Raw genomic sequence first — 11,281 nt, forward strand, 5'->3', positions numbered from 1 at the left:
TTGTATTTTATAAAATTTTATTCTATTTATTTGGTTTTACAATGAGTTTTAGTATTGTATATATATATTTTAATTTTTACATACTTTAATATATATTTGTTTATACATGAAGAAAAAATCCATAAGAAGATATACTAGAATTCTAACTAAAAGATAACAATAGAACAACTCTGAAGATTCTCTCCATGCACAATTTTGAACTTTTAATGAAACAAACTTTAAACATCTAAAGAGAAAAAAAAATACACATTGAATAGTATCAGTGAAAGATAAGTGAGAAATTTTAATAAATGTCTGGATTTCTGCATTTTCTATCTTGTCTCCTCAAATAAGGAATGAGATTTAATGCTGTCAACAGGAACCAATTAAATGAAATTCAAGTGTCTTGTGTCCCTGGTGGTGTGGTGGATCCAGAGATGAGCTTGTCTCACACTGCTGGAGGGCGGAGGAGACATGCATGCAGCTGGCAATGAAAACCTCATCATGAAGTCAAAAGAAAGCTTCAGGTGAATACTGGAGGTCTGCTACCTCTCACCAAAATCAATCAGGAATAAGATGGCTGTTCAGTGAACTTGATGTTTGTTTAATTGTCATAGATAATAGAATGGTAATTCAGATAACTGAAATAAATCCATACCAATATTTTAATTAGTCTTGAGACTGAAGGATGGTAGTTTCGTATGTATAGACTACTTGTAAAAATTAGGGACTGAATCTCAATTATTCTATCTTGTAATTGTCATGTGAACTTGGGCACTTTACTTTAAAAAATGACAGCTCTTTATTTTACATATTTTTAAAATTAATGTCAGCCTCATTTTGATGATTGAAGAAAACAAATGCAATATCACGGACAACCTTCCTACCCACAGCCCCGCTTCTTGAGGGGTCTTTACATTTTCCTTCTCTTTTCTTTTCACCTTGTGTTTTGAGTTCCTGTCTGACATTCCAGATGTAGGAATCTGAGATTACATTTTGTTTTGTAGCTGGAAATTTTCTTAATGATTACTGACTTTATTTTAATGATTCCTGTTGTTGTCTCATAGTTTAGCTCATTTAAATCCTTTCAAGTTGTTGTTTTGCTTTTTTATCTGATGGATGACTATTATTGCTCTCTGTTGTCCAAGTGGGATTGTCCTAAAGAAACATTTTTCCTCCTCCTGTTTTGCAGTTTTCTGGTTGCTTTGACATGTTTGGGTGGGAATCTCACCTCTGTACAAATACAATCTAATTCTTTTGAAGAGATCCCTTGAAAAGGAATGCGACTGATAGAGGAAAAGCTAATAGAGGAAAAGCTGTGGATATTGTACTCCACATAGAAGAGAAAGGTTAGAGAGTTGTCTGATGAATTTAGTATGTCATGACCCTTCAGAGTAACAAACATGTTATGATGGGATGTGAAACAGATGTCTACCAAAAATCTCAGGTTTCAATGCAGAAATGTTCAGAGGTGAAATGATTACATTATGAGAGCTCTGACTTCATCTGTAGATTAATCCACTTGATGGATTGGTAAATTGAATGGCTTAGTGGGTGGTAACTGTAGGCATGGGGGGCATGGCTGGAGGGAATAGGGCACTGGGAGGATACCTATGGGGATTATATTTGTCCCTGGCCCCTTGCTGTCTCCCTGTCTCTATCTGTTCCCCAACTGTGATGACTGAGCAGCTTTCCTGTGCCCTGCCCTTCTGCCATGACAGTCTGCTTCACACTGGGCCCAGAACAGGGGCGTCAACTCACAACGAGAATTAGACAAAATACACTAAGACAGTCTCTGATAATTTTATCTTGAAAGGAAAAATGTTTATAGGATTGGGTCTCTTCCTCTGTAGTCCACTTACTTCTTTATGACTATTTCACAGTTCAGTTAAATCTTTCTAAGTCTTTTTAAGTGAGAATATTCTTATATTCATATATTCTGATATATTTCTAAAGATTAAAAACTTTTTTAAAAAGAATTAAAAATTTTAGAGATTACACTTTACTATTCAAGACTATAAATTTTCTTATGAGAGGTGAGTATTAATATTAAAATGAATCAACTAATGTTTTAGATTTATATGATCTTTTCCCTTGCAATATATTGTTAGCAATGACAAGGTTTCCCAGACATCAGCATTTTTTAAAAATGAAACTACAAATGTATTAAAATAAGCCATAGATGAATGTTTTTATATATATCTAATTATTTCACTTTATTTTAATTTATAATTGCATGCTTGTATATTTTAATATCAAGTTCAAACTAAATGTGTGACATAAAAAGTCTCTTTAGCCCATTCTAATCATTCCCTTTATTTTCTCTAGGATTTATCTGCAAGGCCTACCTAATTAAATGTTCATTCCTAGTTCTATGATAGAACTGCTTACATGTCACGACCCCCTTGCCCGCAAGGAAGACACGACTCAGGAATCTTCTTTCAGCAGTTTATTCAGGCCCTTGATATTCTTCTAATGATTCTTCTACTACCCGGAATAATAATTGGATGCCCCTCCCAGCCTTAATAAAGCACCTCGAACCCCAATGCAAAGCTGCCACGTGTACCCTTCTCACAGGGTGCTAGAAAATGACACGCCAACTTTCTCTGATAAGGAGCTGGGAACACGCCAACTCTCTTTGATATGGAGTTGTCCTTCACAGACCACAACGGAGCCAGCGCCATCATGTAATGGCGACCACAGTCCGCAGGAACGGCTCACCACAGCTCCCCCTTTTTGTTTCACTAAGACAATACAGGCGAGAGTAGAGGTCCTATCCCACTGTGCAAAAGTGGCTGCATAGTATGGGCCAGCCCCAGGGGGCGCCTTCCCCAGACCTGACACCATATCAGCCGACGCCTTTTTTCGTGGGGCGGGGCGGAGACACGTCAAACCCGCATGCAATAGGACATGCTCCCCTTGAGGTCCCTCTTCTCAATGGATCACTCAAGTGCAGTGCCTTGCCTCGCATCCTGTATCGTGACGATGGTGAGTAAGAGGGAATAGCTGAGGTCGAACTGTGGCCATGCAGAGGTACAACTACAAACAAGTTGGCAGCACCCTGAAAGAAAGGCACGGACTTTAAAGTGATAGATAAAGACCAGTGTGGAAACCCTTCTGCGTGCAATGGCAACAAGACCCGCAGAGTGCAAGGGCTTTCCAGCACTAAGAGAAAGACAAAAGAAGGACATGTCGTACCCAGTGCAATGTTATAATAACTTGGGGTGCAACGACCATGTCAAAGGCACTAGTGTAGAAACCCATCTGCGTGCAATGGTAGCAAGACCGGCAGAGTGCAAGGGCTTTCTGACACTAAGAGAATAACGAGGAAAGACATGTCAATCCCAGTGCAATGTTATAATAACTTGGGGTGCAACGACCATGTCAAAAGTTTAGTGCTTAAGATGCGCAAGCCAGACCTGTGGCGAGTTGCCAGTTTCTAAAGCAGCAAGAGCTTGTATGATCATAGCCTTATCTTGAGCACTACGAGCCTTAAGGCGACAGAGAAACCACAAACAGAGGAACATACCAAAACAACACAGTGCACCAAAAATGCCTACTCCCACCCATTCTTTAAAAAAGGAAAAAGCAGAAGATATCCAATTGGTGAATTGACCCAGAGTCACGGGATCGACACGGGTACTATTCAAGACAGCTATCTGGGTTAGTTGAGACTGGATCATGTCTTCCGCTTCCATGGACCAATTTCCGGCCAGATATCCACCAATGATGTGGGAAGCATTCCTGGAATCATTAAATCTGACAGAGGTTATACATAAATGTGCACGTTGGTCAATGCAGCCTAAAAGTACTAGGTCAGCCAATTCTTCTACCTGAGCTTGAAGAAAATCTATTCTTTGGTTGGTAGCTAAAATCCCCGACAAAATATGTTGATTAATCGCATTTTGCGATTCAAGTATAGTGGACGTTTGTTGAACAACTTGATTAATAGTGGCAGCAGTTTGTACTTGACTGGCCATGGCTACTCCGGCCGTAACTGCTGCAGCAACAGATGCCGCCACGGCTGTCACTATAGCTGCTGTGATTCCAAAATCTCTGCGGACTCTAAGTAGCTCTACAATAGGAAATTTATCTGGATCCGCAGTGACTGGGATTGGGACAAACGTGGGAATTTTCATAATTACTGCTACAGTCCAAAAACCATTCCAACACTCAGATAAGAAACAGGTAATAATAGAACAATCCAGCATCCCCGATGAGGTGTGATTAGCTAAAAGGAACAGGAACGGGGATTGGATACAGACCATTGCAGGAGGCAATGTGGCATAATGTAACAGAGAGTTGAACGAAACAGATGTAAGCCTATTACCTCGTTCACTCTCCTTAGTAGTGCCAGAAACATTAGCCAGCCAACTTTTGGCTCCTAGTAATTGAGCCAATGCGGAAATATCGGCTGAAGCCCCCTTCTCATTGGAAATGAGCCATTGAAACCAGGACCAACCTGTTCCTGTAGAGGAGTTGGCATTGTTGTTAAAGTTATAAACATATCTCTTCAGAGGGGGAGAAAAGGAGAAACCTTTAGCAACTTGATGTTTCTCCCAAGAATGATCCTGACAAGGCGTAAATGTCGGGGGAAAACCAAAATTAGGGGTACAATAAGGAGAGGCCTTGAAATGAGTGGCATAGCAAGTACTATTAGAAGAAGGAGGCATTGGGATTAATACCTCGGAGATAATAGCTAAAGTAGTTATGTTTAAAACAGAGCTAGTTGCGGGGGTCCCTGAGCCTGATTGCTTCCCTGAAACTACTTGGCTCAATACAGCACTGAGAATGCTCCCTGAGACTCGACTGGACCGCAATGGGTCCTCCCAGTTAGTCAAATTTTTGGTCTTAAGGCTAATACAATTAGTGTTCCCAAGGCTGAAACAAAAAACTTCTGTGAGATTAACTTGAGACTGATTAAAAATATTTTCTATGTCCCCTCTAGGAGAGGTACAAGGAGCAGACATCTCACATGAGGCAGAAAAAAGAGTGGGGAGGACACTAGAATTACTATGAACTGGCATTGGCATTGGCCATGCCCGTGCCACTGCCCACCACTGCATTGGTGCCATCTGTACCGTTGGCACCAGCATCAGAGCCAGAGCACTCATCAGAATGAAGCTCCTCATCATGGGACTGTTGTGGCACCTCCTGCTGCTGGTTAGTAGATCTCGAGACTCTTCTTGTCAGGCGTTCAGGGATCCACAGCGGCTCCGTGCGATCCTGGGGAAAAACACATACAGATCCTCGTGCCCATGTCAGCACGGGGTCAGGGCCGTTCCATTGGCCCGTAAGAACATCCTTCCACTTAACATAGCCAGTCACAGAGGGCTGAGGGGACACATGTCTATCGGCCGCAGAGCGGCCATGAATATCCAAATTCAAAAAATTAATGGTAAAAAGAGCTAAGGACAGGCGTTCTTTAGGAGTGTGGTCAACTCCTATTCCCCCTTTTTGTTTTTCTAAGGTTTCTTTTAAGGTGCGGTGGGCACGTTCAACAATGCCTTGTCCTTGAGGATTGTAAGGCAACCCATGAGCAAGTTGTACTCCCATAGTAGAACAAAAAGATGTAAACTGTCTGCCCGTATAAGCAGGTCCATTATCAGTCTTAAGGGATGCAGGTGCACCCCATGCTGCCCATGCCTCTAAGCAATGAGTAATAACATTACGTGCCTTTTCTCCCGATAAAGCAGAAGCATGAATAATTCCAGAGTATGTGTCAATAGAAACATGTACATATTTGAGGGTACCAAAGTCAGGCACGTGAGTGACGTCCATCTGCCAGGCAACCAATGGCTTCAATCCTCGTGGGTTTACACCATAAGTAGGAGGATGAAGAAATGTGACACAATGGGGACATTGTAATACTATCTGACGAGCATCTGCTCTGGAGATGGAAAAACGTCTGCGCAGTGTCATAGCATTGACATGAAAGTTGTGATGAAACAATTTAGCTTCTTCTAAGGAGGAGGCCAAGCATACCAACTGGCTTCTAGTTGCCGAGTCAGCACAGGCATTACCCTGTGATAACGGGCCAGGAAGAGAGGTGTGAGCCCGAATGTGTATTGGATAGAAAGGGGCAGTACGGCTACGGATAAGCTGTTGAAGCTGATTAAAGTAAGCAGACACAGCATGGGTGTCACTAATAGCTCCTACAGCCTCCAAAATTTTGAGCGCCTGCACCACATAGATGGAGTCCGAAATGAGATTGAAAGGAAAAGAACACTGTTTAAAAACTTCAATGACAATTTGTAGTTCTACCCATTGTGGATTTCCAGGAGCAAATTGATGCTGGACAGGGGGAGAGTCATTAATCACATAAGCTCCCATTCCAGACTTAGAGCCATCAGTAAAAATGTTAACAGCCCCCGGAATTGGAGTGGGTGAAGTTACTTTAGGGAAAATGATAGGATGCTCTTTAACAAAATGGAGTAATGGATGAGAAGGGTAATGATTATCAATATCCCCTTGAAACGAGCAACATAGAATAGCCCAGTTGTCTAGAGTAGCACACAAAACATTAAGTTGAACTTTAGAATAGGGTATGATAAGAGAAGAAGGTGCTTGTCCAAAAAATTGAATGCTCTGTTGAATCCCTCTAAGTGCTAACGCTGCAACAGCATCAGGATAGTATTCTAAAGATTTTCCTGGGGATACATGTGGGTGGATCCATAGTAAAGGCCCATCTTGCCACAGTACTCCAGTAGGCTGCCGCATAGTGGCAAGCACACATAACTGGAAAGGTTTATCACTCTGGAGCCTGCATAGAGTAGCATGTTGTATAGCTTCTTCTACTTTTATAAGGGCCGCTCTGGCCTCTTTAGTGAGGGTACGAGGGGAAGTAAGATCTGGATCACCCTTAAGAATAGCATACAAAGGCTGGAGCATGATATTAGGAATATGTAAATAACCTCTTATCCAATTAATATCTACCAACAGTTTTTGAAAATCATTTAAAGTTTGGAGATCTTGAGTTCTTATAGTAACTTTTTGTGGTTTTAATATGTCATATTTAATCGTTGCTCCCAAATACTGAATAGAATCCCCTGTTTGAACCTTCTCAGGTGCAATATGTAATCCATACTGAGCTAACAACTTCACCAGGTCTTTATAGGCCTCATTAACTGACTGCTCTAATTTGGCTGCCAATAATACATCATCCATATAATGAATAATCTTGATGGAAGGATATTGTTGTCTGAGAGGTGCGAGTGCCTTCCCTACATACATCTGACAAATCGTAGGACTGTTAGACATTCCCTGTGGTAAAACGACCCACTCAAACCTTTGATCTGGTTCCTCGTGATTACACGAGGGAAGGGTGAAGGCAAAACGCTGTGAGTCTTTAGGATGCAAAGGAATAGAAAAGAAACAGTCTCTAATGTCAATAGCAATGATATGCCAGCCCTGAGGAACAGAGGAAAGCAGCGGCAGCCTGAAACACCCCCGCCATAGGGAGGCGGGTCGGGAGGCTGTCTGTTCTTGAGCCCTTGCTTATCTCTGTTCCCTGTACCTAAACTCCCTAACTGCCGGGACAGCGTCTCCAGCTCCTCCTCTTCATTATCTTTTACCTCTGACCCACTTTCGCATGGGGGCGTGCGCAGCACACTGAGATCTGGATACAGTCTCCTCCCGTTCTCCACGCCCCGCACACTCCCCTCTTCCTGAGACACTTCACTCTCTGTTGTTTCTGATTTTTCCTCATGCAATTGTTCTAAAACCCCCTGCCCTTTAACAAGCGCTTCTTGGCATCGGCCATCCATAAGACAACTACGGACCATCTTCCAGAGGGGTATCACCCCGCCCTCTAGCATGCCCTGCTCACGAGCAAAGTCAAGGTCTTTGCCTAATTTATCCCAGCTGGGTGTAGTGAGGCTGCCTGAAAATGCAAACCACGGTGCAGCGACATCTACTCTCTGTAAAAATTTTTCCAAGGTGCGATGCTTCACCTCCAGTCCCTTGGAACGTAAAAGGCCATCGAGGGACAGAAGGAGTGGACTTGAAGTCACAGCACCCATAACGCAACACAAGAAAACACAGAAATCGAAAGTGAAAGTACACAAAACAAAACGAACATACACAGAAAGAAAACAAAAATTCAGAGTGCAATTGCTATGAGATGTAACGCCCTCTCTTTTTACAGAGGAGCAGGTACCTTTTAATGCTCCCTCTTTATGTATAGAGGAGCCTCCGCTTTTTAACAGCGGGTCCCACCTTACCTGGGACTTACCGACGCGCCTCCCTGACTGCTGAAAGTTCTGGTTCCTGGGTGTTTCTTTGTTTCTTTTCTCCCGGGTCTCGGCACCACTTGTCACGACCCCCTTGCCCGCAAGGAAGACGCGACTCAGGAATCTTCTTTCAGCAGTTTATTCAGGCCCTTGATATTCTTCTAATGATTCTTCTACTACCCGGAATAATAATTGGATGCCCCTCCCAGCCTTAATAAAGCACCTCGAACCCCAATGCAAAGCTGCCACGTGTACCCTTCTCACAGGGTGCTAGAAAATGACACGCCAACTTTCTCTGATAAGGAGCTGGGAACACGCCAACTCTCTTTGATATGGAGTTGTCCTTCACAGACCACAACGGAGCCAGCGCCATCATGTAATGGCGACCACAGTCCGCAGGAACGGCTCACCACACTTACACTGTATGATAGTTATGTTTTTGCTCCATTAACTCCTTAAAGACAATTTACATGTTTTTGATTTTTCCCCCAGAAGTTCCTAGTAAATAGTGTATGTTTAATAGATGTTTGAAAATAAACATTCAAAACAATGTATTGAACAATGTAAAAATAACTTTGATTTCTCTATTGAGCCTCTAAAGACAAAATGTATTGGGGGTAATCTATAGAAAACTATTGAATATTATAGGTGGTAGTGTTGGAGGATAGAACCCTAAATGAAGAAGATGTTATCAAGTACTTAGCTTTCTAAAGTAAGTATAAAATGTGCCTATATAAGGGTCAAAAACTATAATAATAAAGATGATTATTTAAAGAGTCATTGTATTATTAAAACATTGATCTATTGAGAAGTGATAAATGGTGACTTTTCCCTTCCCTGACATGATTGTTGTGGGGAGGGAATGTCCTTCCTACTCTCTTTTCTCCAGTGTCCTTGAAAGGCATGGCTGAAGACTTTCTGGTCTTCGTGCTCCACTCAGACTAAGAACGTTTGGAAAGGAAACAGAACACATAACATTGCACAGAAAGCTGTACACCAGGAAGGTGAACTCCTTCTTGGAGAGTGACCTTGTGTGAGGAGGTCAACACTGAAAATATGTGTCAGGGTGAAAAGATCTTCAAGTTAATTATGGACAGAGTACACAGTGAGTCTCACGATATCAGCACAGGCCAACTACTAGGAGAGATCACTATTAGCCCAAGAGGGATACAGGTTATTTTCACATCACTGACCAGTAATTGACTATGCAAGATAACTCCAGCCACCTCCTATTTCCAAAACATTAAATGTGTAAGAGCTTATAATCATGCTTCCACTCCAAGGATAATGGAGGTGAATGAAGATGAAAAAAAGCATGCTAAACTCACCTTTTCTTCTCAAGTCACCAAAGTAACCCTGAACATTAATGTTGGAGACTATTAGACTTTAGAAAATTGCTATGAGTGGACATTGATTCAACTGTAAGGGGTCACACTTTGTATAACTTTTGATTAAAAGTGATTGGACAGTGGTTGGCGGTGTAGCTCAGTGGTAGAGTGCCTGCCTTGCATGTGTGGGGCACTGGGTTTGTTCCTCAGCACCACATAAAAATAAATAAATGAAGATATTGTGCCCATCTATAACTAATTTTTTGAATTAGTGATTGGAGAACAATTGATTCAACATGAAAAAAAATCACTAAAAAATAGAAAAGAAAGATTGAACAAAACAAAGTTAAAGGAATAATTAAAAAAAATTCTTATAATTGTACCATCACTGAGTTCTGAATATTTAATAGACTGGTTATATATACATAATTATGTCACCATAATCTTTACGATTTTTAGTTGCTATTGAACTTGTTTGTGACTTTAAAGTTTATTAGACTTTAATTTAGGCATGAAGTAACAATTCTATGAATCCATATGATTATGCGCAAATGCTTATGTTCTGTGCTTTTCACCATGCTATACTTTAATTTGCATGCATCTGTTATTAACAATTTTGGCTTCATTTATCATTTCTGTAGTCAGGCTTGTGACATTGATGCTAATTAATGTTCAATTAACAAGTAGTTACTGTCTATCTATTTTGTTTCCATTAAGGTTATAAGGAGGATAATTTACACAGTGAGTTTTTTTTTTTTATTCATCAAGACAGTTTTACAAACCTATTTGTAAATCAGATAAAAGTGGATGGCTATGCTCTGAGATAAAGTGATAGATCAGCTCTTTTTTTTGGTATGATTATCTATTTTCTATGCATCAAATAAAACATCTCCTCCACTGTTTGCACTAATAATTGGAATACCTGCTGAAAACCCTGACCTATTAAGCGCTACTCTGAGTGTTATGGAATGAAAAATTTTTTTGGACTCTCATCATTGCTTTATAGTGGAGCATCTTCTACATCTGCATTCTACTTTGTTTCCTTCTTTCATTTCTGTGTAGGTCCTTTGAAATTGTTATGTAGAAGTTGAACTCTTTTAATTAGCTTCACTTCTTCTTGAATCCCATTAAGAAGGCTGAGGCCCAAATTAATATCCTGGCTTTATTGGTCTACCTTTGGGAAAGACATTCATTTTAAGACATTTAAGTGGTTTATGATGTTTTGTGATGTTTTCTGCTGTTATCACCCTTTCAAGTGAGCTAATTTTTCATTAAGCTTTAATAAATCTTCTACATATAAGACATATCATTGTTCCCAAACAAGCTATTTGGGGTGTCCAGTGAAGTAAAAGTTATGATCATAAGAATTTTTGTACATATTACAACAATTATTGATTTTAAAAGATTCAATTTTATCATAGAAAATTGAATATTCATATGATAACTGAACACTACAGAGAATATAAACAAACAAAATTAAGAAGGTAAATATTGGAAATAAAAATTACCAGGGGAGACATTTTAACCAAGATACAATCTGAGCTGGGTATTAAAGACAAATATTTTATTTCAAGAGTAATTAACTATACCAAGAAGAAGCAAGTATATGGTAATGGGAATGTTGTTTACAGTAGCATAAAGATATGAGGAAGCATTTAGTTTAATTTGTATATTTTGTTAGTTTATAAACTTCAAATGATTTTAACAATTATTTTGAAATGTTATTATTCAATCATTTTGTTG

The sequence above is a fragment of the Ictidomys tridecemlineatus genome, unplaced genomic scaffold (assembly GCF_052094955.1).
Source record: "Ictidomys tridecemlineatus isolate mIctTri1 unplaced genomic scaffold, mIctTri1.hap1 Scaffold_303, whole genome shotgun sequence".
NCBI lineage: Eukaryota > Metazoa > Chordata > Mammalia > Rodentia > Sciuridae > Ictidomys > Ictidomys tridecemlineatus.